Below are 7,177 nucleotides of genomic sequence, written 5' to 3'. Positions count from 1 at the left end.
ACGTCATGTCGGGGTTACATGCGGTCATTATTGATTTGATCGATTTATTTGTAAATTAATATTGATATTTCTTAATATTTTGGCCGTCCGTCAGTGGTGAGGTGTAACAGGGGCTATTGTGATTAAAGATGTTGTTGACGTGAACTTAGAGCAACGCTGTAGCCCCCCGAACAGCCGGCAGCTCTGATTCACATTTTTCCAGATTCCCTGTTTATTAAAAGTAATGGAAAAGAATGTAACGTCAAGTATCATCTTGTATCACAAGACAAAGACTGCAAAACAGTTCTTATGCTTTAGAACAGGAAATATTTTTACTACTCACATGTATAAAAAAATAATTCCGTTCATGTCCTTATAGTAAGACATGGTGGTCTTCAGGAATTGCGCGTACGCGCCGCTGGTGTAGTGGTATCATGCAAGATTCCCATTCTTGCGACCCGGGTTCGATTCCCGGGCGGCGCACTGCTTTTATTAGGATAAAACAGAAGGATAAATGTGAATTGAAACGGGAAGATGCAAAATTAACGCTTTGTCAGATGTGTAAAAACAAGATCAGTACTTGCAAACAATGATATATATGTTTATACAAAATCACAACTGAAAGTAAATTGGAAACCTATATAAATATACGCATTTTGCAAATATGTTGCAGCGTTAGGGTTTACCCAACATGCATTGCGACATGAACAACTTTAACCTTAGTTTTTAGTAAAATGGTTAGTTCTTCGCGGAAGATTTCGTATAACCTAATGGTCACTGAAACTGCACCTGTAGCAATAAAGAGCTAATTTGTTGTGCATATTGTTACTGACAGGCTACGTTAATTTTCTAAGTCGTCAAAGCCAATTTCTCGCTATTTACGTGATATGAGGGCACGTTCAGAATGGCTTATATTTCTGAGTTAATTCTGTAAATGATTGAATTAAAATAAAATAAGATGCTGCGCCACTGCTGCCAAAAATTAGATGTGAAGACAGGCGCAGATCATCGTCAGCCAAGTGTGAAACTACAATGACTGCAAAAGGGAACTGCATGGCTAGGTAAGTTGAGTTTGTGTCTCTTGAAAGCACATTGTGTAAGATACAAAGATAACAGCTAAACATCAGTTATGTCTGATAACAGTTATTATTCTTTAGGCTAATATTTTGCCACAACTTTTCGTTTGTGACGTAGAATGTGAACTATCCTGGTGTGATCGACTTAAGTGCTGCGCTGATCGGTGGGTTTATGACATCACAGTACCGCGAGAGCGACTTGCTTGCTTTATGATCGATCACTCTCGCGGTACTTTGATATCATAAACCCACCGGTCTACGATCGAAATCTGTTTGTGCAGCCCAACTTTATGGCTTTTTTCTTGTCAAACCACACCACAGTTTGTCGACCACATAACGTGCGTGAGAAGACTCGGTGCAGAATGCATTTTTTGTCAGTAGAGGTCGCTCGTTGCATAACCATGTGCATATCAAAGCATATCAACATTAACAATATTATTATAGATAAGAGCAGGGAGTTGTCACATTTTTACTCCAGAGTGGGATTATTTTTGAAAGTCAATTTCTGTATGCAAATGCCAAAAAGTCTAGGCTACAAAGAAGGAACAAAAAGAGAAATAATTTAACATGCAGTTATGTTAAGTTTGTGAAGACATGCATCAATTACAGGGCATGTTGTCACTTCACTTTGTGTAAAACAATTATAAGTAAAAGACAGCTAGCATAAATAAAGAAAAGTATTATATCAAAAACCAATCTGTTTTAAAAAATAAATGGTTTAAAAAAAAAAACAATGTTAAACATGCTCATGGAAGTACACAGTTTAAATTCATTATAATATTTATATGTTGCCATATTGTATACCAATGTGGTTTTATTGTTTTAACTTATTTACCCAACCACTTTTGCAAAAATATGATGATATTATTGTTTTAGTTTATTAATCAAATCAATGGTAGAAAAAAAGTATTTCTGTATTTGGACTTGACTCAGAACCTCATAGTTCTTTATGTGATATAGCATAGCCCCGGTCTTTCCGTTTATCTTTCAGGCTACTCTTTTTTTGCTGTCACTATACCCACTCTGATCAGGTTATGAAATGTGAATTGTCTTCACGTTATTCTGCAATTTAAGTTTCATAATTAATGGGTTTTTTTTTGGAATTTGTTGGTTATTGCAAGTTAGTAAGGATGCTAAAGAAAGACCAACATAGTGTTTATTGATTTATTTGGATGTTTTCCAAATATATATATATATATATATATATATATATATATATATATATATATATATATATATATATATATATATATATATATATATATATATATATATATATATATATATATATATATATTTGTTTTTCCAGACAGATACGCTGATCACTCTCAGTCACTCTCAGGTGTGTGATTTGGATATAAGAGAAACTGTTGTGTTGTTTGCACATGTGTCCATTTGATGCCTATTCACATTTTGTCTCCAATTAACCTTGAGCGCACTTGTTCTCTTTGCAGATCTCTAACATGATATTTAACATGAATCTATGACCAGTGTAACACAGCTAAACCCTAACCCCAAATATGTTACGCTGTCACAAAATCGTCAAAGATTGCCGCCATTTAGGTACCGCCCCCCAGCCGTCACTGGGGCGGTATATCCTTTCAAAAAGTACTGTAAAAGTACCTTAGCACCTTAGTATATCAGAGGTATATAAGTACCAAATATATACATATATATGTACCTAAATTGTACATATTAGGATCTATTTGAAGGTTACTGTCCCCATGACAGCCTGGGGCCATTTTCTGACCTTTTTTCTTGTTTAAAAATGTAATTTTTAAAAAATTAAATTTTTTTTAAATTGCCTACATACAGTATTTATTGCTTATCTAAATTTTAATGTATTTTTTTAAGACTGCTGTTAGACGGGATAAAAGCAGATTTTGTATATAAATTGCCCTAAAATGTCTGGCGTTTGCAGAATTGGAATCTCAGCTAATCTGGCTACTTTGAAAAACTTTGAAAACTTTTTTCTTTAAGTTTTTTGGTGGCTGCCTAATTCACACTGACATTTGTATTATTTAATTGCTTTGAATACTTCTGTTATTCATGTATAGATCACACAATCGATAAGAAGTATAGGTGTGTAGAGTGTTTGGTCAAAACCTTTGTCCTTATTGGTTCTTGTCCGTTGTTATCTGTGATTTTATTCATTGTGGTTTCATGATGTTAAAAATGTGAATGGGACTTGCCAAACCTGCTGTCGTGATGCTAGAACATTGTGTTGGTTGCTAGGTTACTAACTTGGCAGGGCCAAAAGGACGCCCAAATCTCTTTAATAGTCTCATCACAAGTTAAGCCTCTGTTATATCCTTCAGTGTCAGTCCATAGGATTATTTGACCCGTTTTAGGGTGCAGCAGGTGAAAGTCTTTAGTCTGCGTAGAAAAGCAACAAGCATGATTTAAGGTATCATTTTTGTTTTACAACCCATACCCTGTAGAAAGTATTCAGTACACTAGTGTTTCTTATCCAGGGCCTACACATTGTCAGAAAAAGATACAAACGCTGTCTGGGGCGGTACCCTTTAGAAAGGTCCTAATATGTTCCCTTTAGGTACAGATGTGTCCCTTCGAAGTTCCAATATGTATCTTTGAGGTACTAATATGTTACCTTTAGATGCATGTACCTTTATTTCTGAGAGTGCATTAGAGAGTCCAAGAGAGCCTCAAGGTGACTTAAAGGAAAACATCACCGTTTTTCAATATTTTACTATGTATTTACCTCAACTTAGACTAACTAATACATACTTATCTTTTTTCACTGCGTACACTTAATCTTTGTACAGTGCGTTGTGAATGTGTTAGCATTTAGCCTATCCCCATTCATTCCTTGGGATCCAAACAGGGATGAATAAAGAAGCCACCAAACAAACACTTCCATATTTTCCCTATTTAAAGACTGTTACATGAGTAAGTATGGTGGCACAAAATAAAACGTTGAAGTGATGCAAACTAGTTCTCTTCTTTCATACAATATAGTTGTCATTTTTTTATCTGCTTAAAAAATTGCCATGTTTTATTTTGTGTCCCCTTACTTTACTACGTAACTACTCAAGCAAAAGTCTTTAAATAGGGAAAACATGGAAATGTTTGGTGGCTTTTCAATTCATCCCTGTTTGGATCCTAAGGAATGAATGGGGCTAGGCTAAATGCTAGCACATTCACAACACACTGTACAAAGATTAAGTGTACGCACTGAAATAAGATGAGAAGCCTATGTATTCATTTGTCTAGGTTGAGGTAAGAACATAGTAAAATTTTAAAAAACTGTTGTGTTTTCCTTTTAAAGGGATAGTTTCCTAAAAATGAAAAGTCTGTCATCATTTACTCTTCTTGCTGCAAACCTTTAAATTTCTTTGTTCTGCTGAACACAAATGAAGATATTTAAAAAAAATCAGATCTGGGGCATCATTCACTTCCATAGTATTCATTTTCCTATAGAAGTCAATGGTGCCCCAGATCTGCTTGTTACAAACATTCTTCAGAATATTTTTCTTTGTATTCAGCACAAACAAAGGAATGTATAAAAGTTTGAAACCACTTAATTTAATTAAATGATGACAGAATATTTGTTGGTCAACTATCCCTTTAAAAGACAAAACAAGCATTTAAAAAAGCTAAAACATCTAAAAACAAAGACATTTTTAAGTTATTGTTGTTATTGTGATGAACATACATCCGTCTAGTTATGCCAAGCAGTAGTATATTTTATTTGGTAAAAATGTGGGAGGGGCCTTTAAATATTGCAGTGGACAGTTGGGGGGCCTTAAAGTGAAAAAGGTTAAGGACCCCTGCTGTTCACGGTACAGAACGACGGAAATCTCTGAAATAAAGGTACAAATGCTGTCACTGGGTCTAAGTACCTGTATATTAGTACCAAAATGGTACATATTAGGAGCTTTGAAAAGGGTACTGCCCCAGTGACAGCCTACCTTTTTCTGAAAGTGCAGTATAGTAAACGTAAAGCAGGATCTATAATTACTGCCTTGACTTAAATTTTGTTTTTTGATGAAAAGACTAATGCTAGCACAACTATTGCTAAGTTGGTCCTTAATAGCATCCTCAACCTGCAATGAAAGTCACACTCATGGTGAGCGACTCTGAACTTTGTAATTGAACATGCGGTTCTAGAGCTATGAGGGCAGATTCGGGGCGAACCCGGGTGAGGAAGAATGCGTCCATTGTGGCCCGAGCTTCAGCACAGCGTCTCTTTGAGGACCAGTTGGGCTTAAAATGTTTAAGAGCAGAGAAGGATTAGAGAACAAAAAGATCCTTCTCTGTCATCAAAGAGGATCTTCTCCGAGACTCATCTAACTGCTCTCCACGCCTGCCCGCAGGTCTGAGAGATGGAGAGAAGAAGAGAGACAGGAGGGGTGCACATTTCAAAGGTAATCTTTAACTCTAAGCCTGGCAGACCGGTTGAAACAGACTCCCTCCTCCGAGTCTGAGCCAGCATGTTGTCCAGCCCCCCGTTGGGACGCTTCTCCCCCAGTCGCCTGCATTCTTCCTGCCCTTTTGTTTCGAGGGCACTGAAGTGGCCGTATTCATGACCGGGCCGAGCCAGGGAGAGAGGAGGATTTTGATTGACCTCGAAAGGGGGCGACTTTAACTCTCTTAAGTCTCTTCCTAAAATAACACTTTCTTGAAACAAATACCTGCTTTGTTCCCGTGGCCCTTTCAATGGCTGATCGGGCTGCAGTGGGCAGGACACCAACAAAAAAGAGGGCAGTCAGGAGACGCCGGGCGCTGTGTTCAGCCAACACCATCTCAAAACAGATATGACTTGTGTTGGCGTATATAGATGACCTTCTGTGAAAGTGCACGCATGAGAAGCCCACTTTGTTTGATTGAAGTCAACCCCCCAGAAAATGTTGGAGAATGTCTTTTGAACTCTGCATTATTAACAGATATTTCAAAAGGTTTGGAAGTGTTGGCGAGGAGAGTAGATTATTTCTGAGAAAAATAAATAACCCGTAAATTAACTAATAACTCATAGCTAAAGCACTGAGCTAACATTACTTTATAAAATGAATGTATTTTACACAATATAATGTCTTTTCGCCACCTCAACTTGTCTTTAGGAAACCAAAACATTTTTATTTTTCGACAAGGTATTTGTTTCAGAGGTCAGTTTAGTTACTAGGCAGACCGATAAACAAACACAAGACAAGTCAATTATATTTAGACAAAGGGGAGCTGGAGCGCTGCTGGTATCCCTTGTATCCTCTGGTACTCTTGGAAGGTTAAATTGTTTATTTAAAAAAATCCAGAACTCCAGGTACTCATTAGGATGCAAAAGTTAAAAAGCCTTTATTATTAGCAGAGGGCTAAACATTAAAACACCAACGCGTATCGGTCCACTGGCCTTTTATCAGGGTGTTGGTCAATTTTATTTATATAGCGCTTTTCACAATTGCTTTATTGTTTCAAAACAGCTTTACATAATAATAAAACACAGACCGGAAGTTAACTTGGGGCCAGATGCGTAACAGTTACAACAAACATGGGTCTGATGAAACCATCTACACTCTTACTGGGCGTTCACACAAGAAGCCGTAGATGATTTACATGTTTAATCAATGCAAATACGTGATTAGGCATCCTGCGGCGTGGAACTCGCGGCGCCGATGGCACGTTTTGCACAAATTGAGCGCTGCCGCGAAAAACGCGCAAGTTGAAAAATCTATACATTGGCAGATTTCTGTGCCGCGTTAACCAATCAGGACCTTGCTGTAGTAGTGCCGTGATTACAGGAAGCGAGTGGAGTATCAGCGGAGTCGCAGAAGCCCCTCCCATGACACAAATTTCCACATGAATGTCTCGAATGACCAGAATTTCACGGACGGCTTTCACGCGCAAATGAAGCGAGTAAACTCAAAATATTGAATTCTATTAGATGCAAAGCCTTGCTTATTGAAAGGGTACATCCCCAGTGACAGCTAGGGTACATATTTTTACAATTGGGTTATTCCATAAATTCAATAATTTTTCTGTGATGTGGACTGCATGTTAACATCTGCTATGTAAATACTCTTTAAGCAACACTATGTAGTTTTTTTACCTTTAAATAATGTCTCTAAAATTATTTCAGTGATAGAACAACTTTTAACTAGACAAATTGT

The 7,177-nt window shown here is 37.1% G+C and overlaps 1 non-coding gene across 1 annotated transcript; it reads left to right on the top strand.

The window, feature by feature from the left end:
* Positions 1-391: 391 nt before the first annotated feature.
* On the top strand, positions 392-462 carry trnag-ccc (transfer RNA glycine (anticodon CCC)). Its single transcript has one exon. It is a non-coding gene; the product is annotated as a tRNA-Gly (tRNA).
* Positions 463-7,177: the final 6,715 nt, after the last annotated feature.

The sequence above is a fragment of the Paramisgurnus dabryanus genome, chromosome 6 (assembly GCF_030506205.2).
Source record: "Paramisgurnus dabryanus chromosome 6, PD_genome_1.1, whole genome shotgun sequence".
Lineage (NCBI taxonomy): Eukaryota > Metazoa > Chordata > Actinopteri > Cypriniformes > Cobitidae > Paramisgurnus > Paramisgurnus dabryanus.
This window is presented reverse-complemented; position numbering and strand designations above follow the sequence as displayed.